We start from the raw sequence: 24,410 nt of genomic DNA on the forward strand, positions 1-24,410 counted from the left end.
AAAGTGATCATTTGCAGGCTCTAGCAGGCACATTGCCGTCATATATAACATGTATCCACTGGACAGATAAATCCTCTGAAGCTGGAAGTTTGTGTAGGACTCTGTGCTGCACTGTGGAGACAAGAATAGAACTCTTCGTGGACTTCCAGTTTTCCGATACTGTTGCGCTCGCCAGCACTTTCGTGTGTTTTACAGACAAAGCGGAGCTCCGCGAGGCAACAATTCCAGGAATTTAGCGCATTGTGACGTCCCAATGAGTGCAGAAGTCAACATTGCGTGTTTTATCTCCTGTACTTAGACTGAGCAGGACAACAAAAACATGAGTGAGTCATCTTTTTTCACACTTTCCTGACTGATAGGACCTCCAGAGTCCCAAATATAAGGATTTAAATGATTAAAAGTAGATTTTGTATAATATGGGACCTTTAAAGTGCCAAGTATTTAGTGTGATTTACCCTTACACTTGAACAATAGCATGACCCTGACCTTATTAAACCTTGACTGGAAGCTTAATTCATGTGAATGAAAGTTTTCCTAATATGTAAGACCAAGTTTCAGTTCCCCTCAAACCTGGTGATGCCCTGAAAATGTTGCACAGTACTCAGTGAAGTTAGTGCTAAATGAAGTGAGAGGAAAACAGTTGTAGGAACCAGTCGGTGAAATTAGCTGAGATTAGGATGATACCTGCGTCACTCCAGTCTGATGCCCAGAGAGGAACCAACTGTTCATGTTGAATGTGTCTCTTTTTTGTGTCGTAATCTGACAAAGTCGTCACTCTCCTTGTCTGGACAGTGTGACTGCAGGAACCTACCTGCATGTACTGTGCATGTTGTTGTGGGTGAAGTTTTGTTAGACACATCAGGGATAGTTATGAAGATGATAGAAGTTTATAGTTGAACCAAGTGGTAAAGAAAATGTAAATAACTGCAAGATTTGTACATTTTGTCCTCACTCTTGCTTTTTCTGTTATATGTTGAAAAATCAGTCCTGGAATATTAAAACAGAACAATCGACAAAACAAAAAGTGGTGAGTCACCTTCATGTCGAATTTTTTTTCTCTGTGTCTTTCCTTGCTCTTGTAAAACATACAGACTTTTCACGGCCCCCAGTGGTGGAGCGCAAATTGCTTTGTGGTGACCCTTTGACCTGTGACATCTCAGCAACAGGAAGCTGCTTATTTTTTATTTATGGCTCTGATTTCAGTGACATTTTGTGATGCTACTCTATCAATGACATTCTACGTATTGTATTATATGGTTCAAGTGATGTTTTCGCTGGGGCTTGAACACAATCTGACTTTTTTTTAGTTTTTAAAACTACACAGGTGCTGCTCCCTACAATAGTGACTCAGTTTCTGCAATTCTTCAGACCGCTTACTGTGTTACACCAAATTATCTATCAGGAAACACATGATGTGTATGATTTAATTGACTTTTGTAACATGTACACACGTCCTGTATCTGTGACTGAAAGAAGAAACACTGTATGTGTTGAATAAGGTGTGATGTGTACAGCGGAAACGAGAGAAAGGCAGTAAAGCAACATTATGGATGCCAACTGCTGTTAAAGAAAAGAGTTGTGCTCGCCTTTGTTTCGATGGGTTAGGGTTTCTGTGTAGTTTCGATAAAACTTAATTTCTTCCCTTTTATAGAAGAAATTGTTCAAATAATATATTCTACAATACAAACTACAAACTAAAAACAGTCAACGTAACTGATCTAAAATAATAATGAGTCATTATTACCATATTCATGACTTCTCACAATGAAATGATAATAACAGGGGAACATTCACTTTTAAAAATATATTCTTCCTTGGCACTGAACGGCCCCTAAATGCAGCTCACTGACCTTTTTTGCCTCATGTGACGTTATTCATTCATTTTTATTCAGTGAATTTATTCATGGAAAACAAAAAAAAACTCAAGTCAAGAAATCAGAAATGCGGATTATTGCCATACCAAGTTAGGAGACGTGAAACTTACCGAGGCCGCAGTCGCTCCTGTATTCACTCCAGTGTGGACATGGTCTGAGTTTCTGCTCCTGATATTTAGTCATTCACTCTGTCCCTCTGTTTTAGTCTTTTTTCTTCTTTGTCGAAAAATCAAATAATCCCGTTGGATTTGTGAGTTCATGGATAAGCTGTGCATGTGTAACATGCAGTGAGCGAGAGCCTGACATCCGGAAGCGAGAGAGAGAGAGGGAGGGAGGAAGGAAGGAGATGAAGAGACAGAAATAGACAAGAGAGTTAAAAACACAGTTAAAGGATAGAATGAGGGAGGAGAAAAGAGAAGGATAGGACACAGAAAGGTAAAGAAACAAATCCAAGGAGAGGTAGAGGAGAACCCGCCTGTGAGAGAAAGATGGGTGGGCAGGTGTGCGTGGGCGTGTGTGTGCTTGTGTTTGTGTGTGTGTGGGGGGTGTGTGTGTGTGTGTGTGTGTGGTTTGCCAGGCTAAGCTTCCTTACTGAGCGAAGGTAAGCAGGGTCAGTGTCGACCCCGCCGGCTCACATGACCAACGACACTGTCCGTAATTCCATAATCCTCTGCTCTACTGCTGCCGCTCTTGGCTAAACAAACACAAGAGCTGTGGAGGATCACACCTGTCTTCCTCTTCCTCTTCCTCCTCCTCCTCCCACTTCCTGCCCTGCACTTCTCCTCTCCACCTCCCTCTGACACTCACCCCCCTCCCTTCCCTCACCCCTCTTTCTTTTTTAATCATCTGTAAAAAAAAAAAAAAGTAAATAAAAACCTTTAATTTCTCTCCCTCCAAAATCCCTCTCTCCCTAATCTCTTCATTTCCAAAGGTGACTCTGTTGTTTAACGCTGACCTTTCTTTCAAAGATTCAGCAGCCACAGAAACACCAGCATTGTCCGGGTTGGTAATGAAAGACTGTTTCCTCTTTCTTCTTGTTCTGTTCTCGCTATGCTCTTATTTATTTCCATCTGTTTTTTGGAACAGCTCAATCTGTTAAGAATTAATTACAGACAGTATACAAATACAAACATAGAAAAAGGAAAAAGTGGTCACAGTTGTCATTTACCCACGAGTTCTTTCAACAAATACGTGGAAGGGTTTTCGTTATGAAAAAGGCTTTTAATCAAATCCATACATTTTGATTGGATCACTGTGAGCATGGTGACATTCATGCTGTGTCACCGTTCAATCCATCACTCACTCATTCACACTCGACTGTGAGCAGTAAGCTATATTGCCTTTCTGTTAATCCCACAATGCAATGCTTCGGATTTCAGAGACACAAGAAATACACGTTGCATTTCTGGAAACAGAGGAGAAGAAATTGATTCTCTATTGGTGCGGCTCTTTAAGAAATGTAAACAATTTATTCTCTTCTAAAAGTGTGTTTCCATTCAAATATATCACAAATGTTAAGCTCCATTTCCACCTATGGTCCCAGCTCGACTCGCCTCGCCTCAGCCCAGCACGGTTTAGGCTGCGTTTCCAATACAATATAGTACCTCCTCAACGTGGGCGGAGTCATCACTGCACGGCACTGTGTCGGACTGTGTCGACTCTGACCAATCAGTGGCCGGCAGTCTGGCGACATCACTCATAGTACCTACTTGGAACCTCGCCAGAGCAGGTACTTTTGCTGCGTTCCAGAGCCCATTCAAACAAATGGGATGTGGGACTTATTCTTCCTGAATTGTACTAGCTCCTACTTCAAAGCGTTACAGCAATTGAAGTCGAACGTTAGAAAACGTGGACGATCGATACATATCGATATGTAACGTCATGAGTATACTTTTACCGTAGCCCTACATATCTTTATGCTAACAGATAACAACGACGACACAATTTCACGCCATAACGTGGAAAACAAGTTGTGATAAAATTGCTGTGTCTAAAACAAGTCTACACGCAGAAAAGTAAAGTTTATAGCCTATTCATGTGACTCCATGGGCACCGCCAATATTCTCCGAGTCGGGTCGATCGGCCCCGACTTCGCTAGTAGAAGGTCCCACTTCGACAGGCATTCCAGTGCACGTTTTCTAGTTGGAGGTAGGATAAGTCCCACGTCCAACTGGTTTGGATGGGCTCTGGAACGCACCATAAAAAAAAGTACCAGGTATCAAGTACTTTTGCCATGTTTCGACCCGCCATGACGCTGTTAAGTTGCGTTTCCACTAGCATGGTTTTTCCAAGCACGCTGAGTAAGTATTATGCCGCAATTCGCTGACACGAAAACAAGCCAAACAATGCCGAACTGTAGTTCAGTTAGAAAGACTTCACAATCCTAAAAATATGGGTTAATTTCCAACAATTACCAAGGATTACCAATATTTAACACAGGAGTCTGGTGTACTTAGCGACAACACTGCTCATTCACTGATTCTAGTGATTCAATAACACTGAAAACAACTGCTTTACAAGTCACTGGTCACTCGTTTGTGTGTGTCGTGTGAAAAACGAGGTCACCAAAGTTTCAGAGACGACACAAAACTTTGTGTCAACACAGAAGGAAAGGAAGCTGCAACATGATGATGAAAGTAAAGTTCTGTCGTTGCCTGCTTCTAACACTAAGTTGAGGAATGTTGTGGTTTCCTCGTGAGTCCACACACACCTGTACGTACCTTCTCTCACCTGTCAATTCCATTATTTTTCCAGTGCAGCCGCATGTTTTATAAATGCCATCCTTTATTTGCTGAATCAGTTTTCCACTGCTCATTTTTGCATTTATCTTTTATCCATAATACAACTTTTCCAACTCTATCTAACTTAGCAGCTATGACGCAATATTTCAATCTAATATTGTGTGCTGATGGAAACCCACCTTATCACTGAGGACAAACAATACTATGATGATAATGGAGGACTCAGACAGTATTATGGAATATATTTGTGTTGAAGATTTGTAAATCTGGAGCATGTCTGGCTCCTCGGCAACAAACCATATTTATATTCTCCATGTACCGCGCTCATTTCTGCCTGTATTCGGCTCCTCTTCTTTTTCTTCATTGTTTGTGTCTTTTTTTTCATTTCGCCTCTTATATTTTCATCCCGGCTCTTTATTTGTCCTCTGCGCCTTTTCTATTCCATCTGTCTCCTCTAAGTTTACTGTCATTTCTTCCTTTAGAGCTGTCACTGCCCACAATAGCTAATAACCTGGTCAAAGAATCACACCTGTGCTCTCGAGCTTTTTTGAGAAGATGTTTTATTTTCTTCCCCCTCTTCTCACCTGCAGTTCTTTTTATTAAATTGTTTTTTTTTATATACCTGTTTCTGTTTTTCTCTGTGCTCCTGGTGGTGTTTTAAATATGAACAGTCAAAACATCAAATTGGCATCAATCGACCAAAGAAAACATAATGTGAACAACATTGTTCACATTATCACATTATTCTGAATGAACAGCATATAAACTGATATGAAATTGAAACCATGCAGTAAATGTATCAAGAACTAACTCTATAGCCATTTTAAAGCTCCCATAGAGTGGTCCTATCGCATTGGACAATTGGACATGTGCATTCAAAAGAAAGGATCCGCTGTTCAGGAGAAATGCTGTTTACATAACCGTAACAGGTTTTTTCAGAAATCTCGCTGAGCCCGAGATTACAATAGAACACAGCGTTCTCAGTAGTGGCTGAACTGTTTATTTCGAACCTTCAGGGCTTCTTAAACGAGGTAATAGCGCAGATACACACCAAAAAAAACAGCGTTAATTGGAACTTCCGTTCTATGGAAGCTTTAAAGTCAAATCCAATCCTCCAAATGCTCCTCTTTCCCTTTTTTGACGCAAATTAATGTTTATTTGTTATTTGCTCTACGTTTTAAAATGACAACATTTTGCATGTGTTACAGAGCCTTTCTTTAGTGCCAGTGTGTGACTGCTGAACTCGGCGTATGCATTCGTGGGTGGTATTCATCTGCATTCTGCACAGTAGCTACTGCTCTCCGGTGTTACATTTTCCAACCTTTTTCTTTTATTCCCGCTGAGGCCTCCTGCACTAAAAATACATGCATCACAACACAGGGAGTTTGAGATAAAAGCATCCACCACATGCCAAGTGGCAGACTACACATGAACTCTGCAGGTCTCCATGTCAGCAGTCGTGTGGTATCTCATGTGTTTTCCTCTCCTACATGCACGTCTCCTCTGCATGTTTTTTTATATGTTACACCACAACATATACATGCGGAAGAGTATTTGGGCCACATGTCAAAAAAAAACAACTGACTTTAATAACAGAATTCATTGTTTTATATGCTTTTTTCTTTTTTCCCCTCACAATTCTGATTTAGGATTTTGGCTTTAATCTCAGAATTCTGACTTTTTCTTTAATCTCAGAATTCAAGATTTAGAATTCTGGCTTTAATCTCAGAACTCTGACTGTTTCTTTAATCTTAGAATTCTGATTTAGAATTCTGGCTTTAATCTCAGAACTCTGACTGTTTCTTTAATTTCAGAATTCTGACTTTTTCTTTAATCTCAGAATTCAAGATTTAGAATTCTGGCTTTAATCTCAGAATTCTGACTTTTTTTTTTAATCTTAGAATTCTGATTTAGAATTCTGGCTTTAATCTCAGAACTCTGACTGTTTCTTTAATTTCAGAATTCTGACTTTTTTGTTAATCTTAGAATTTGGATTTTAAATTCTGACTTTCCCCTCACAATTCTGATTTAGAATTCTGGCTTTAATCTCAGAATTCATGCTGTTTTATTTATTGATTTATTCCTTCTTTCAATTTTTGTGACCTTAATACTCTTCCATCTTTCTACCAACCCAGACGATGCTGGTGTTTCTGTATGTAATCGTTTTCCGTTTCGATAGGTTATAGCTTATGCTACACATTTAGTTATTATACATTAACATATGGAAGGTGTCCAGTGCAACTACTACAGTCTGGTCTTTTGGTCGTATTTTTGCACATAATATGTGCGTGTTTAACGTACATCTTCATGTGTGCTTTTTAGTGCCTTTTGCGTTGCACCAGTATGTGTCGCATGTTAATCCCTCTTCTTCATGGTCTGGTCAGCAGCAGGCGTTTTTACTCGTATGAATCCATGTTATGTTTGCGTGAGAAAATCCCCTGTCCTCTCCGAGGAGGAGCAGACGGATGGTATGGATTATACAAAGGTTACCCTCAGGTTAAACACACGTGCGCCATCAACGATCCACAACCATACCAGTACACGAGTCAGATTATATGTATTCAATACCCTGAGGTCGTCTGATCTTTCTGAGGCCATGTTCCTCTGAATTCAGAACAGCTAATGGATAATGATGATGATGATGGTGATGGTGATCGCACAAGCCAGCATATTCAGGTAGAAATAGGACAAACTGGAGCAGATTAGGGGACAGAAGACAGATCATGGGTAACAATACATTACAGTGCAGTTATATTATTCTAAATGGGTGGTAATCCTTTTATAATGCCAAAGTAATATTATGGTAATGTCATCTTATTTCTATAGTAATCATCAAGCTTGATAATAGAATGGAAACTATGTGAAGGAATGCATTTTAATTTATTAATATGGTAATCCATATTGATTCACATATACATTAACATTTTCATGTAAAGGTATTAAACTGATTAAACCGTTGTTATTACCAAGCATCTGAAATAAGAAGTGGATTCTACTGTTTAAAATAGACCTAGATTGAAATTACCCAATGTTCAATCTGGTTACAATGTGACCCAAAGTGGTTTGGCAGATCGGATAACAATCCTTTCTCAGGTGTATTTACACCTGTTTTTACAAGTGGTCAGGCGCTATTCAATTTCATTACAATCACAGAAATTGCCTTCGTATGCCAGGTGTAAATCGGGCCGTGGAGAATGCAGTGTTGTGGTAATTGCACAGTGAGGTGAAAAGATGTTCTGTATTTAAAACTGAGAGGCAATATGTGTATCATACTATGAATCACCATAGTGAATAATGACAGTGTGAGGGATAAACACAGTTGGACACCAAACAAAGCTGCTGTAACACTGAAAGCTCCACTTCTAAAACACTCATCCACTGACACTTGAAGTGCCAATCATTGGCATTTGATGAGCAGTGGTTGTGTTGTGTGTGTTTGTGGGGGTGATTTTTAGGATTGGAGAACCATTATCAGTGCAATGTCAAGGACTGATAATTATTTTATAGATATTCATAGACATTTCTTCTCTGCACAATAACAAACAACAACGCTATCATTTCAAGTCTTTATGTTTTTGAAAGATAGATTATTATGTTTCTATCTGACAGTAACAGGCATTGAAAATGCAAAGATCCATAAAAATGATTGGTTTTGTTCTGGATATGATTCTCATTTCGAAACTGAAGTGGGCATAAATGTGACTTTTGCTCTGGCTGAGATGGTTATTATTGCCGCATGTTCCCTGCTTAGATGTGTTGTGTTGTGATTCTATAATCTGAAAACCCCTGATTTGCTTTACTTGGTAAGTCAAGTCAGCTTTAAGTTCATATCAAACACACAACGTAGTGTAAAGAGGTCACTTAGCTTATCACATTTGGTTTTTTAATACATGTTTTCACTCATAAAGCCACAATAATAATCAGATCATGTCCTACCAACTGCTCACTTTTGTCGAAAATGTGTGAGAGTCTAACGTCATGTTATTCTTAACCTTGTTTGGAAATCTACAGTTCAATGATAAATGTGTGAAAGATAATATCAGGTATGTAAAGGAGGTCATTAATTATATGATGTGGAGATGAAGATTTATTGAACGCCAGCATTTTAGTAACGACCAGTGGTACAGGCTGCGATTGAACAGAGCACTTTCCCTCTTACGTTATTTTCCAACTCACCGCTGCTTTCCCCCGCTGTCTCTCATGCTTCAGATACCAAATATCTTGTCAACATTGCAGCTTTGAATATTTATCATCAGAGATGTGAATTTCAATTCCGAAGAACCCTGGGTAGATTCCATCACTGACAAGTGAACACACAGATTGGTGAGGAGTTGAAGGGAAAACATTGGAAAAAATTGGAAAATGAGGATCTGTGCTCTTCTTCAAACCACAGATGCATTTCTGAACCAAAACTTATTTACAATGATTTCAGACTTCCATATCTACACCAGAGTGTTTTAACCACTTGTTGCAATTTTACCAGAAATTAGGAAATGCGAGCAATGGTCATTACCAGGAAATATTTATAAATGTGGATACGTTTGTGCACAGTATTTGGACTTTCAGATGGTTCTCGCTCTAGTTCCATTCTGGAATCTGAGAACCATGGTGCTTACTGGCAAACCAGCCCGCGTTCACACCAATTTCGATTTAGTGGGAGGAACCAAAGTGGGAGGACGTTAAAGGAGACCCTATTTCTCCAAGTTAACCAAGTTCCCAGATGTCCTAATGAACATGTCTGTGACATGCTTTGGTCAAAATACCATAAGGATGAAGCACCACAGCAGTTCAATCACCCTGCCAAAACTGCCCTGTTGAGAATGCTCAGTTTTGAGTGCCTGTCTCTTTAAATGCAAATGAGACACAGGAAACTACATCAGCGTCACTGAGGCTCCGGCTCTAGCATTTAGAAAAGTGATAATTTTCCGACTCTAGCAGGCATATTGCCATCATATATAAAATGTAAATCCTCTGAGGCTGGAAATTTGTGTAGAACTCTGTGGTGCATTGTGATGTTACAGTGCAGAAGTCAACATTGTATGTTTTATCTCCTGTACTAATACTTAGAGGCGGACGACAAAAATATGAATGAGTCATCCTTGTTCATACTTATCCACTCCGGAGTCCCAAATATAACTATTAAAATGATTAAGAAATTGATTTTGCATAATATGTCTCCTTTAAAGCTCACATAGAGTGGTCATGTTGCACATATATGTTAGTTATGGAGGTCTACTTACATACATTAACTTGTTTTTATGGTCAAAAACCTCCTAGTTGCTGTAAACGAGCCAATAGAAATCCTATTTTCTGACGTTCCCCAGCCGCGATATTTCAGACTGAACTCTCAGACCCAGAAGACAGACTGTGTTGTGATTGGCCAGCCAGCGTAGAGGCTTCCCAACTGTCTTGTGATTGGACAGTACCCGGAAGTGACATATTCAGCACACCCGCTCTCAGAAGCGCAGCTCCCCCCTCTGGAACGGTGGATGCACTGCTACTTATTATCAAAACATTCTTTTAAAAATGTTTAAAAATCACTTTGTCATCGATTTAGTCCCTTTTACGACTTTGACCCAGAGTCAGACCCAGAGTCAGAAGACACTGTCGCTCGTGAAACACCTCCACAACGGACGTTATTCTTCTTCTGCGGTTCAATGTACGCAACCAGATGTACCCGGACTAGTGCCCGGAGCAGGACGATCTGCTGTTCCGGAGAACCGCTATTTACGTAACCGGACCGGGTTTTTTCAGAGATCTCGCTGAGCCTGAGATTACAATAAAACACAATGGCAGATCGCATGGAGTATCTGTGGGCTTTCGTCCTGTTGCTACGCCACTGCACCATGTTCGTTGTCAGTCGCTGCTTTTTTTTTTTTTTTTAATCTAAGACACGCCCATTGGTGATGTCAAGGCATCTGGTTGGGTCTAGGATAAGATAAGAGTAATGCAAAAATGTGGTTACATGCCACCACCAACCCTCCAAGTGAAATGTTGACATGACACATATTTTAAAAAATTCCTTGTACAGAATGAACAATTTTCCAAAGTTTGTAGTCAAGTGAAGTAAAATAGCAATGTATTTCTGTGAGACTGGCTGTCCCTGGGAGATTTGTTGAGATTGTTGTCTCTGCTCTTATCATGCATGAATCATGCATGACACTAAAGACAAACCTGGTGATTTCTGTCACTATAACCTGGATTGGAGTGATTGGGATGCAGAGAGACAGCTCCCTCTGATGGTTAGAGAGAGAGAGAGAGAGAGGGAGACGTGCAGAGAGAGCAAATGAAAGAGCAAATCCACACACACACAGAGAGAGAGCGTGGTATTAGTGTTTGGCTGACGTTGCTGCTCTGAACCCAAAGATTTGCAGTGTGAAAGCACCTCTATTGTGCTCTTTAGTGTGACAGTATCCAGCAGGAATGTGAAGCTAACTGGTCTTTTTTGCACACAATAGATATGATCAGGTTCAGCGGGGACACCAGCCACGTACGTAGTTTACAGCTGACGAGCAAATTAGAAAAGAGACAAACCCAGAGGAGGCAAAAGCTGGAGCTTCTGTGTGTGTCACCTCAAAACGAGCAAGAATAATTCATGTAAGAAGTCACCGCGCTGAAATTACAACAGGTTTGACTCATGCTTCTCATGTATTTTGCACAGTGAGTAGCCTAATTCTGCTGAAAGCCGGCGTTACCCAAGTTTTCAAAGAAAAGGGTTCAAATAATAATTTCAAGAAGAACAACAGTGACTGCAACCTGATGGGGATTAGTCTACGGTGAAGAAAGAAAGTTAAGAGCAAGTGAAGGACACACAAAGAGGGGGGAAGGAAAAAGTAAAAGTGAAAAAAGGAAAGTAGGAAGAAGAAACCGTGCAAAAAGGAAGTACGGAAAAAGTGGAGAGAAAGCGAGATGGAGGGAGGGATCGGTAAAGGAGTCACTCAAGTGGTCTTTGATCTTTGTCATTTAAGAGTGGAAAGGAAGGAAATTACAATGTGTGTGTGTGTGTTGAGAGGCCAAGGCGGATGTTTTCCGAGCTCAGCAGCCGTGTCGGGGGAAGGACACAGTGTGGGGCGGGGGGGTGGTGGTGGTAGTGGGTGTAAAAGAGAAAAAAAAAAACTGTGTGGAGAAAAAAAAAAAAGCGTGTCTCAGGAATTTACAAATGAAAAGAGAAGGTTTCTCTCTTAATGCGATTAAATTTTTCCATTTCACCGCTTTCCCGGCCGACAGTTTCAGCTCTTTAGGAGCACAGAGCCGCAACGCAACGCTGTCTTCAAGATGGGACGACGGGGGGGCGAGGAGGAGGCAAGGGGAGCTGGTAGGGGGTAAACAGGAGGCAGTGGAGAAACACTGAGACACGGAGAGAAAGACAGACGGCCAGAAATGTTGCATTTCATAAACCACTTTGGCAGTGTTTTGTCTCGCGAACATTTTGTGCCAGCGCAATGATTCAAACTGAGAAATTAAATTGAGAAAGTGACAGACAGTGAGGGACACAGACAGAAACAGAAGGAAATACAAAAGGATTAACTTTGAATAGGCTGAGCATGGTTGGATTAAATGAAGTGTTTTATCGTTTTTTTTTGTTTTTTTTCAACTTTAGACTGTTTCCATCAATGTAATTAGTTAGAGTGAATCAACGGATTTGCTTTGGTTGAGTTTATTTCACCTAGTTAAAGTGTGACGCTGTAACAAATACAGTTTGAAAAGGGATAAGAAATGACATTTTCTGACATGTTTCCATTCTGAGCTGATTATAAAACTTTACTCAGCCCAATGTTTTCAACAACAAGAGCCAACATGTGTGACTTTGCTAGTTTCAGTGTGACACACTTTACATTTTCACATGCAGCACTCGTAGCCTTGTTACCTCACCTTTTGAGTGTGGGAGGAAGCTATAGTAAACACACACACACACACACACACATGCAAACTCCTCACAGGAAGGCCCTGGGTCTAAATTAGGTTTGCCAACCGTTCCATAAAATAAAGATTTGTTCTGTATTTGAAAGATAAAAGACATGTTCTGTATTGAACAGATAAGAAATACACTTTGTTCCTCACTTTTGATTATCAAGTCCATGACAGAAATTTTTGCTTGTTTTGTATGACAAAAAAAATGGAATCCTTCTCCTGCTGTCAGGCCCCCTCTCCATTTGTCAGTCAGTCATGTCTATCCAAAAGAAAATGGCCACTTCTAATTGGTCATTCGATTCACTGTGATTCCTCTGTATCTTAGCAACAGAGACGTGGCCGGATATAAAGGTACAATGGCGTCGCGACTATACAGCTCAGGTGAAAAAAAGTGTTCTCAACAGCAAGCACTGTAGAATAGACGGCGTACATTCAGCGCAACACATCAGCTGCAGAGTACACGGCGCACATTCACAGCAGCTAGCGCCAGGGAGCTAACAAAATTAGCAACCAGAAACAATAACAAAGAGCACAAAATTTGCTCGGGATAACTCAATACAAAAATACATCCTCCCGTCTCACACTCTAACAGCACGGAAAACACAACATACCAACCACAGTGAGTTTAAACAACATTTTACACAAAATACAATATAATTTATAGGAGCAACGTTCACCGTGACCTACCTGTAGAATAGACAGCGTACATTGAACGCAACGCGGCATCTCCCGGTTAACGCACGTCAATTCTGCGGGCAGTGAGAATGGACAAAAAGCCCAAAAATAAACTGAAATACTAAATCCTCTGAATATAACAGTGTCACCTAGTAACGAAGCACTTACACCATGTTACACATACATAGAATCATGATTGTAAAACAGCAAAACTGCATATTTTACACAACCTCTATGTGGTTTACACCACATGCTTTAGATTTATAGTTTTAAGGTTAGAGTTGTGTGAATGTACAGATATGCTAACAGCTCTGTGAGGCACTGGCTAATGCTAATGTTAGATTGCTGTCATTAGGGGGGCTTAAAATCAAAAATGTCTGACTGAACTTTTTTTTGCTTAATAGAATGTCCTGTAACTAAGTACTTTTGCCCATTTTTCCAGAATAACTTATTTACAGTGTACTGCATGTTAAAAAAAACTTTTAACAATAACATGAAGGAAAAACTAAACGTTTTATTTAGAAAATGTGGCCTGCGGGCTGCAAGTTTGAGAACTCTGATATAAAAACAATATTGTTGTAAATTGTAATTGTTGTAAATACAGTGTGTGACTAATACAAGAGTCATCAAGTCAGTCATTCAGTCATTTAAAGTTAGGAGATTACACACAGCTCATCATGACGGGAACGTGGATATCTATATTGTGGAAATCATAACAATACATTTTGTCTGTGGCAATAGAGAAAAACTCAGCAGTGTCGGTAGGATTCATCATCTGAGATCCATAAATGCTTCTGTACAAACATTTGTGCCAATCCATCTGGTGGATTTGAAGATATTTGAAAGGATTTTCAAAGGATTAATGAAAACGAGACACAAAGTCAGGAGATCATTCAATTCATTGGATTCTGTCCTCTGGGGAACGTGAATGTTTGTACTCAGACATTTGAGTTTTCAGCACTGAATGATCGCCAGGCACCGCGTGAACACAAGTTTATTTAGTTCCAAGTAAATAAAATATAAAATCTGAAGATTTATCAAAGTATACAATTTATCCAAGAAAACATGTTGACATTATTTTGATATAACTTGACCATCAACACAGCTAAAGCTGTTTTATGGTCAGCAAAACAATGTCCATGATTATAATATGAAGCTGTGGTGCTGTTTGTTATTTAAGATATTTTCTAATTTTAAAAAAGCACAAAGGTTTAATGAACTGGATGTCTATTATTCACAGATCCACATTACGCTTGTGGGACATAATACTGCGATCAGCTTATTTCCACCTGCCACAGTCTTTTGCCTCGGATGATACCACGACACCATCTCTCGGACATTTTAGATGTTTCGTACATGGGGCGAACATTCCAGGTTCCATGGTGAATGGTAGATTTGAAGCTAGGAAAAACGAGCTATTACCTATTTCCAACCAGGTGACATTGGCCTTTGGGCCCAAGCGATTCTGCACACAAGAAGAAATACCAGAAGAAAGCCAGTTTTTGCTATGTTGCCCTTTGTGCGGCTGGAGTTTCCTGTTGGTGCTTGAGTTTACTTTTTAGTTTTGTCTTTGGCTGTTTACAGCTTCTGTAGCAAGACTGTACTTTTATCCCCTATCCCCAACCTGAAGGACCAGGTGGTGAATATTGTCTGGCTTCTACCCCAAGAACTGCCCGTTAGCAAGTGGCTAAGCTGTATGTCCCACAGGAGTCACTGATGCGCGTAAAAGATTCTCCACCTTGACAAGCCACCAGCACAGCGGGAAGAAAAAAAAATGAATACCCGCGCAGATAAATTGTGAACTTCTCAGAAAACTTTGAAAGTGATTCAGTTTTTGTGCTTCATGCTGAAGTTGAAACAGGGAACACTGTGTGGTGTTTCCATACATCACTGCTCTGGTGGGTTTCCACAGAGACTGTGTTGATTTTTCACTCCGACCACCCGATGAATAGGAGTAAAGTGGCCATTTCCAAAATGATGGGTACAACAAAAAAAAAACACTTCACTGCAAATTGTTCGGGTTGAATTCACCCCTGGTTGACAAGTAATATTGTGTAACTGGGCCTGAACGAACTACGTTCACCAATGCAATTAACTAAAGTGATCCACTGTAGATGTGGCCAAAGTGTAAACTCTCTTTGTGTCTGAATGCAGATTAGGTCAACGAGGCATCAAATGAAATACTTATACTTTATTTTACACACATACAGTATCATTTTATCTCAACTTGAATACATTGAAAGTAGTGGTGGGAATCTTTAGGCGTCTCACGTTTCGATTATGATTATGATTCAGGGGCTACGATTGGATTATGGGTAGGGTGTGCCTTGTGCAGGGGGTCACCTGTCGCGGGAGTACACATACTTAGTCTGAGCAGCGGCGCCACGACCTAACCATGTAGGGTTAAGGCCACATTATACTTTTCCGACTGAGTGATGCGTTATCTGACTGGGTAACCACAGAGACCCCTCGAGAGCCTTCATAGTTCTCTGTCGTGGTGCCAGATACGCACTGCAGTTTCCTGCCCGATCAGTAGGGGTCGCTATGCAAGGTTGGTGTGCTTCTGGCTACAGTGAGCAATGGCGCCCGAGAGAGAAAGACTGTTGTTGTTGTTGCAGCTGAATAACATTGAAACGGTGGCCTTTTCTCACCTGAAATACATATTTTTCTGTCCCGGAAGGCAGTTTTAAGATAATTTGAGGCGAGAAATTAGCCATTTAAAGTCTAAACATGTGGTGTGTGTATTAAGATATGACGTATTTATAGTTTGGCGGCGACGTTGTCGGCGGTGATCAGCTCCGCCTCTGTGGACCCTCGTTGCGCACAGTGGCCAGCACAGAGCAGCGTTACCTCGGCCTGTCCTGAGGACCAATCGAAGCCCTTGCTGTCTCCGTTGTCCTTTGACGGAGTGACAGACACTACATTCCGTGCAGCCAGAGACGACGGAGGCTCTCTGGCGACATAGAGAGCACTTTACGCAGGAGTATAAATCGGGCTTTAGCGTTAGACGGGACAGACGGAGCGATTTACCTCGATATATCCCTCCCAATTGTGGGAGTTTTACTGAGATTATCCCATGTGAATTGGCCACTAGGAAATAATACAGTTGTCCTGTGGTAAAATTACATTACTCCATTTCCCCATGTAAAACTAATCACGCCTGAATGTCCCACTGTGTGATCACTCACCACTTATTACTATTATTATAACTAATTCAAATGATGTGTAAACTGGAAAGTTACAGCATTGTAAAGAACCAAAGGCCTCACATATTCGAGACTAAAATGTCTGAATGAACTGAATCATGCTTTTCTTTGTGATACGTTGAACACCGTGTTGCTCTCAGTCATTGCTCGTGTTTGGAGACTTTAGCCTCCAGTCTTTGGTGATAATGTGAGCAGTTATCGTGACGTAAGATTCAGTGGCAACAGATGTCCAACAATCACATGCATGTGTTATTCGACCTGCTTTCACCAGTGAGGCCATGGCTTCTGTTTTGGGTTTGAGAGGAGTTGGGATCTTTGTGCCGGTGAAATGGCATCGCTGTATCTAGGCTCCATGATTCTTTGTTATGTTCTCCCCATAAAGTTCTGCCTTTTCACACCATCCACTTTAGTTTTTCCCCACCCCTATTTAAAAGTGTAGACAGGGAGATACAACCTGCAGAGACTTTTACACACTTTCCAAACACTAAGCAATCTGGGAGAAGAGGTGGCAGAAGAACTAGTTTGGTGATGAGTTAGGTAGGTAAAGCTTTTAAGAAAAAAAATACTTGAAGATATAAACAAATTATTCACCATCTGTGATTTTCACTGAGGCTCAGCAACAACAAAATTAAACCAGGCACAGCACAACATTCTGACAGATGCTGCTTAGTCACAGCTTTCTGATATTGATGTATGTTTGGTGGAAGACGAGCCTGAGACCACAGGGCCATTAAACTGTGTTTCTTTGTCCGTCTAAGTAAATTCACATTGGCAAATACAATATTAATTTTAAAGGTGTTTTATTTTTAGCGTAGCTCCACTCACAGCCAGTAGCATGAAGCCAAAGCAACGCTCTGCACCATATCTTTACATCTTTAAAATGGCTGCATTTTTTTGGACAAAACGATAATGACAAGGATCACTTGTTGCACCTTCCAGCTCCCTGTTTGGTTTTGTTTTTCAAGTGATCTGTTCCACTCTGCATCTATTAGTAATTACAGGCCACGGTTCTCCAATCCTGCTATTATTAAAAACAAACAAACAATCAAACAAAGACAAAAACATGCGAAAAAGTGAGTGCAGAAACACAAGAGCCTTAATCAACAGTTTGGGCACAAGTGAAGATTAGTGTTTGACCGTGTTTCGGATTCACTTGTTGGTGAGTAAACAGAAGAGCGGAATTTATGAAGAACAGTTTTCTCCATTCTGGTGTTAACAAAAAAGAAAATGTTGCATTGGCAACATTCAAATGTGCTTGTTGCTCTTTAGTGCTCGAGCCAGAGTGACCACAGTCCAGTCTCAGCCAAAATCCTCCAATTACACACAGTCTAGTCTGAACTGCTGCCAGACTGTGGACTCTCACTTGTGCCAACCTGTGTAAGTGCCCACATTCTGGCCCTTGTAGTATAGAGGGAGCTCTAAAGTCCTGCTCTGTGGATGTTGCTCAGGAACTTGTGTCTCTGTGCCAGCTGGCTGTCTGTAGTTTCACACATTTAACCATGGAGATACCGTGGACGGAAACGCTGTGTTTCTGAGGCCAAATCTTTGTTGGGTCCAGAGAGGACACAGATACAACTAGCTCTGTTTGAAATCATTGAAAATCATTTTTTAAAAATTGTCACAAAATTATATGAAAATATGCCTTTGAGTAGATTCTCTCTGCTCATGTCAGATATGACAATGTCAACATCAAGTTCTCTGCCTTCCTCAATCTCTTTTCAGACAACAGAATCAGAATGTGCATCATGTCTGAGCTCCAGATGTGATGTGCAGGTTTAAAAACAACATTTTCTTTGCCTGTTTAAACCCTGCTCATCTCTCTAACTCATTACCTTGAACGCTTACAATTCCTCCACCGGTTAGTTTTCAAAAAGTCCAGTTGATCTGACTCTAATAATGCAGCCGAGGACACGTTTGTCTGTGACAGAAATGAAACGGGCAAAAAAAAGAAAAGAAAACATGTCGTCTAATGGAATCATTTATTTCACCAACGTGTCCGTACAAATGATAATGCAGTTTTCCAAACATAGCAGAGCTTTCAGATTGTATCTGTATCTCTGAGTGATTTGTGGCTCTCAAATGCAAAACACAAGGGTCATTACCTCCTGAAGACAAACCTCACTCTGTGCTGTTATTGTGTGCAGCACCATATTTCACACAAAACAGACAATTGCATTTAAATCACAAGGTCCGCCTTTATGTCATTTGTTATTTTCTACCCCCTGAGGCTCTTCTGTGCCCACTATTTTGGCATCTCTTTCCACCAGAGTGTAACATCCATCCTGCAGCCAATCAACCTGGAAGCCAGCAATCCTGCCCGCCCGCCTGCCTGCCAGCTCTCTCCTCTCAGGCCGACAGGCAGTGAAGGAATGGGTTGGCTTCTGGAAGCTAATGGTTCATGCCCTCCTCCCAGGGCTGAAAATGGACTGGAATGTTGTTTACCTCAAACACAGCATGACACCGCACAGAAAAAAAAGATCAAAATATAGACGCTTCAGTCTGAGATGCAGGTAATTTTCTTCAATGATGAGATATAAACAATCTGCGGTAAAACAATCTTATTGATGCCCCCGAGATAAAACGTAATTTATTTGATTCTGTACCAGTATTTGTACATTCCAAACAGAGGTAAACCAGGCATTATTGTGACAGAGAGGTTTCATGTCAATCCCTGGGAAACAGAGTTTGATATCACTTAAGACTTGGGTTAATATTGGATAGCTGTCCATGGGAATATTGGTAATTGATGGGAATTTAGGGGAGCTAATTGGGAGTAAAGGGTAATGTCATCAAAATGCATAATATCCAAGTCATAATAAAACATGCATGCAAAATAATGCAATTAAAAAACATGATATTTCTACAACTTGCAAAAAATGAGAAAAAGGGGACCGTTGAAGACTGGTCCGTGAAAAGATGTCTTGCATGAAAGACAACGGTGCAAAAAAGGTTGGGAGCCACTGTACTAGATAAATATATATTTATTTGATATTTGCAATTTAAACATGAAATAAATATGTTTCCACCATAATATCATCAAAACTTACTTCACTTTGTGTAGTCCACCGGTTCAAAATGTGTGCCTTCAATAGTCTTGTGCAGTAAGCAGTGTGCTATGTGCATGTTATTGAGGAATGGCATGGATAGTCAAGTGTACTTGAATGGCATCTGTTTGTTTATACTTTCCTCAACTATACCTAAGTTCCCTATAAATAGATCCCTTCATTTTTGAAAATTCCCAGTATTTTCCTGTTTATTCCCATAATTTCACGTTTATTCCCGTAAATTCACATTAATTCCCATGGAAAATTTCCATCTTTGAAAATTTCCGGAATTTTGCAACCCTACTAAAGACCGAGCCAAACAGTGAGATAAAGAAAAACTGAATCCCATTAAATGGATAGTACTTGGTGCAAGATTTGAACTGAAATATTCAAGTATTGATGCATATTTAGTCCTTTTTGGCTTTGTGTCTGCTGCTGAAAATGTGGCCTCAGGAACAGAAACAAAACCAAAGGGGACCTGACAGCTCCAGTGAAACAAACATCAGCTTTTTGATTGACTGTGACTAATTGACTTCAGTCGTGACATTGATGTATTTTTTTGTTTTTCTGTCTCCCTTTGAGGACAGATGAAGGACAGGTGGCGTCATCGAGGCAGCCCAAGTGACATTTGACTAAAATTCCTGACTCCTTTTGATTTCTAAGACCGTGGACCGTCTTGTTTGACGTGTTTAATAGTTTATATGTGTCACTGAAGACACAAGAAAGCTGTCAGTGGGGCCGTCTTGGCGCCACACGGGACATTCCTTGTCTAAAATTTAATTGAAGGCACCTCAAGTGGCATTATCCAGCAACCACGGCGTTTTCAGAAAGACTGTTGATGTCTGTGTTGATGGATTTAATGCCTCTCTGTGTCTATCGTGAGATGTGGCCCAACACATTCAGGATGGGGCCCGACATACCATTGAAAGCCCAGATCAAGGCTGAAAAGAGTGACAATGAAGGTGAAGTGGGAGGTCCATTCATTTCCTTTCAAAGGCCTCTCACAAGGGATTGAGTTTGATGATAGATGATGTCACAGAGGTCACAGGTCATTTGCAGAGCTGTCGAGTCGCGTGTCAGAGCGAGGTCAAGGTCAATGTCACGATAGTTCAAGTGTGACTTGTTGTCCAGCCGCGGCGCGGATGTCTGCTTTGCGAGTGTGCGCCCACTGCATGTAAACGTTTCATTAATGTTTACATATTTGTTTCAATCACTGAATGAAGCCTGTCATATTTGGGACCTTAAATCACTGCACAAAACTCTTGATCAGCATTTGTTTGTTGTTCATTTAAACCAGTATGCGCAGAGAGAGAGAGCGAGAGAGAGCGCGAGTGAGTGAAATCTGCGCTGTTGGTCATCAGTTAATTTACTTATTTTTGTGTAGGTAATATGTTGTGAAATATGTTTAAACTTAAATAAACTACTTATACAAGTAGTTTTGTCTATTTGTATTAGTTCGTCCTGTTATTGACGTCATGCTGTCATCACCTGACAGTCTGGCTGATTGACAGACCCCAGATGCAGCGGATGCAACACACCTCAGATGTGCGCGTCATTGATATCATGCGCAAATACAGATATTCGAATATGTGTGTGTTTTTTAAACGTAATTTTTTAGCAATTTTGACAGCCTCAAACAGCCTCATGCAAATCTCAATGCATGGCCCTTCTCATGACGACTACAACCCACTAAATGCAGTCACTAAATGGTGGAGTAACACAACAAATCTAGTCTGGAAATAAATATATTATTTATTAACAACATAATGTATTGTGTTTTTCTTATATTATCAGTAAGTAACAACTCAAAATGTAAAAAAGATTTTCGGGACGATTCCGGGCGATTCGGGACGGTTCACAATGTTTTTCGGGACGTTTCCGGGACGGTGGTGAAAAAAGTTAGTTTTAATCCCTGCTCTCTCTTGTTGCTGTTATATTTTACATTTGTCACAGATCATGTTACAAGTAAATTGCAAATTTAAGCTGCTTTATTTTATTGTGTTACTACACTGAGTGTTATAGAAAAAGGCCTTGACCCAATACCTTCCCTAACCCTAAATGTTTGCCCTAACCCTAAATTTTGTGTTGAGCATGGGGGAGTGCGAGTTTGCCCTTATAATCAACCCTCAAAATGTTGCAGATCTGATGCAGGCTTAAAACGAAGTGGAAGATGAAATTACCTATGATGCTTTGCGAATTCGGCTGATTTTTGATGGCGACCATATCTGCAGAGGAACAATTTCTTTGTAATATATTTTCGCAAATAAGCTTTCGTTGAGCTTTGAACACTAATGTCAGAAAATAACTGGCGATTTATGAAGGCAGCTAGCTAATTAGCTAACTAGCTGGCTGGCGGATGTTTGCCAGGGCTTCCGGAGAGTATGCCCGTCATGTAGAGGCTGGCAGACTCTCTCGAGGCAGGTAGCCGCTGGCTAGTTCTGCTACATCTGGGTAGTTTGGATGTGTGTACCAGCGTTCAATTGAACACGAATTTCCTGGACATGTCAGATTTCAATCACATTTGTGATATAACGTTTACGAGGACAGTGAAAAAAACGGTGTTGACGGAGAAAAACAAACACAGCCAACGCAACAGGCAACAGCTGGATCCGCTGGCATTTTTCCTGAATTATAATAGTAGCATGCTCCACCGGTAGAATTGTAGCAAGTTCGTTACGTTCAGAGTGTCTTATATCTATCTATATATCTATATTTAATTTTTACAAAACACACCTGAGCGAAAATTACTAGAAAATAAAATAAAAATCGGATTGAATTTTTGAAATTTGGAAATACGTCACAGTTCAAAGTTCACTTGGCTCATTTTTTAACTTTTGCATCACTATTAAAATGCAATATAAAATGTATCATAACTTTCAATCAACAACATATATTTTAAAGCCTGAATATGTGACCTATAAACACACACCCCCAGCATGTCCATATAAGGAGTTATGTTTTATTCCCATGGCAAATTATTATAGGTGCACCTGCGAGGTTGCATCAAATTTCATGTCCAAATCTGTGATGTTCATCTGTTGATGTGCAACGTCCTTTCATTTTATGAAATACATATTGTATAAGCCAAATAGAATTATTCTGTTGCGATTAGCCGCAGACAGCTACAGTAAAGATAATCAGGGTTGAAGATTAATTGTTGCTATGGTTAAATACTTTTTTTAAAAAGCCAAAACCTACTGCTGGTACAGTATGTGACAGGAATGAGAGCATCTGGTGACAAAGACAGATGTGTTGCACACCACTTGACAATCATACTGTTCACTCTGATATATTAACGTCCATAACTCCTTGAAAGTTGGCCCTGGACGTGCACAGTGTGCTCTGCACAACTGTCAACAATTAATGATCATTCCTGAGCTGAGCCACGCGAAGGAGAGGACATTTGTCACTCTGACTGTACAGTATACTGCTCGCATGTTTAGATGCCATACACACACACACACACACACCAATGTCTAAAAACCAGTCTAAAAATGCCAGAGTAGTGAAGTTAGAGCATCCTTGTTTAAATGCACTGCTGCAATCTAAAAGGCTGCGTTTGGTTCCTCTGAGTGACACACAAACCGCTCGAGCACTGATGAGCGGCCGGCAGCGTTGAGCCTAACAATCACAGCACTTGTGATTGAGCTGTTACACAGAGCACAGCACCTGATGAGGACTCTCATATGTCTGACCTCTCAGTGGACGGGGAGAGTCGAAAGAGAATTTTCCCTTTCATAAATTATCTTGCCATGTTGTGTCTGTACCTTAAAAAAAATCAGTTCATCTACACTAACAGGTTTCATGACCCGGGGGCAAAGGAGACCTATTGAAAAAGCTCTCTGAAAGGTCATCACATACGGAGCAGGCTCTTCACTTTTTGGATCATCCTCTGTAGGTCTGAGGTGATTTGAAGGTCAGTGCCAGTGCTCAAAATGCATAGTTTAGCTGGATAGAAAACTGCTACTGCTCAAGCTGCTGCCCTTTCCTGCTCTGCCTTAACATTCAGGAGAGGGATTTCCACTCTAGTAAATACTTGGTCACTCGCATTCACCTTGTTTTCACACATCGGTTATTTGTTCATTTCTGTGCACAGTTCATTTCAAAAGAGCCCTCGTAGAGAAAAGAACAAATGTTTTCAAGGAAACGAGTTGCAGGTGCATTGTTGTGATATTTGTGTAAGAGAAATGGAGGACTTCTCTTAGCTTACACCTCAGAGCTGCCTGGTTTGTTCATAATGTGATTATACATTTAAACAAACATGCTTACTAGAGATGCACTTTTGACTTTTAACACTGAAACACGACCAAAACAGGATGTTGATGTGATGCCACATGCGGCCAACATGCGCCTGTCTATTCCCTCTTAGAGTCTGTCCAAGATCAGTTTGGAACAACAATAAAGTACACGTACACGTACACGGTGGAACAGCATCTATGAATTGCTGGAAAGTCTCACGACATTCACTTCACACCAGATAACATTCTCTCTCTTTGAGCAGTTAACTGCAGAGATCATCTGATGCAAAGGAGGTATATGTTTTCGCCGGTTTGTTTGTCTGTTTGTTTGTCTCTCTGTTATTGACCAACATAACTCGACAGTCACAGGCGGATTTATATGAAATTTTCAGGAAATGTCCGTAATGGGACCAGGAACAAGAGAGTACATTTTGGCTGTGATCCGTACACACTATCACTGGTTACAACAGTCGCTGTCTGACCCAGGCGTGCTGGCAGGGTGTACTGTACATTTAAAGGTGCATTATATAATAAATCTAAAGCAACTGGCCATAAACATTCGCATTAAAAATAATATTTTGCGGACTGCAAATCATGTTTATGTTTCAAAATCATGTTTTGGCATGTGTCGCCACCTACCGACGTCTACCAATCATTGCAGTCAGTAGAGTCTCAGCTGCCGAGCAACCGCGGGTTGCCGGTTACGTCTGAGCTACAATGG

Source organism: Microchirus variegatus, assembly GCF_963457635.1.
Source record: "Microchirus variegatus genome assembly, chromosome: 9".
Classification (NCBI taxonomy): domain Eukaryota; kingdom Metazoa; phylum Chordata; class Actinopteri; order Pleuronectiformes; family Soleidae; genus Microchirus; species Microchirus variegatus.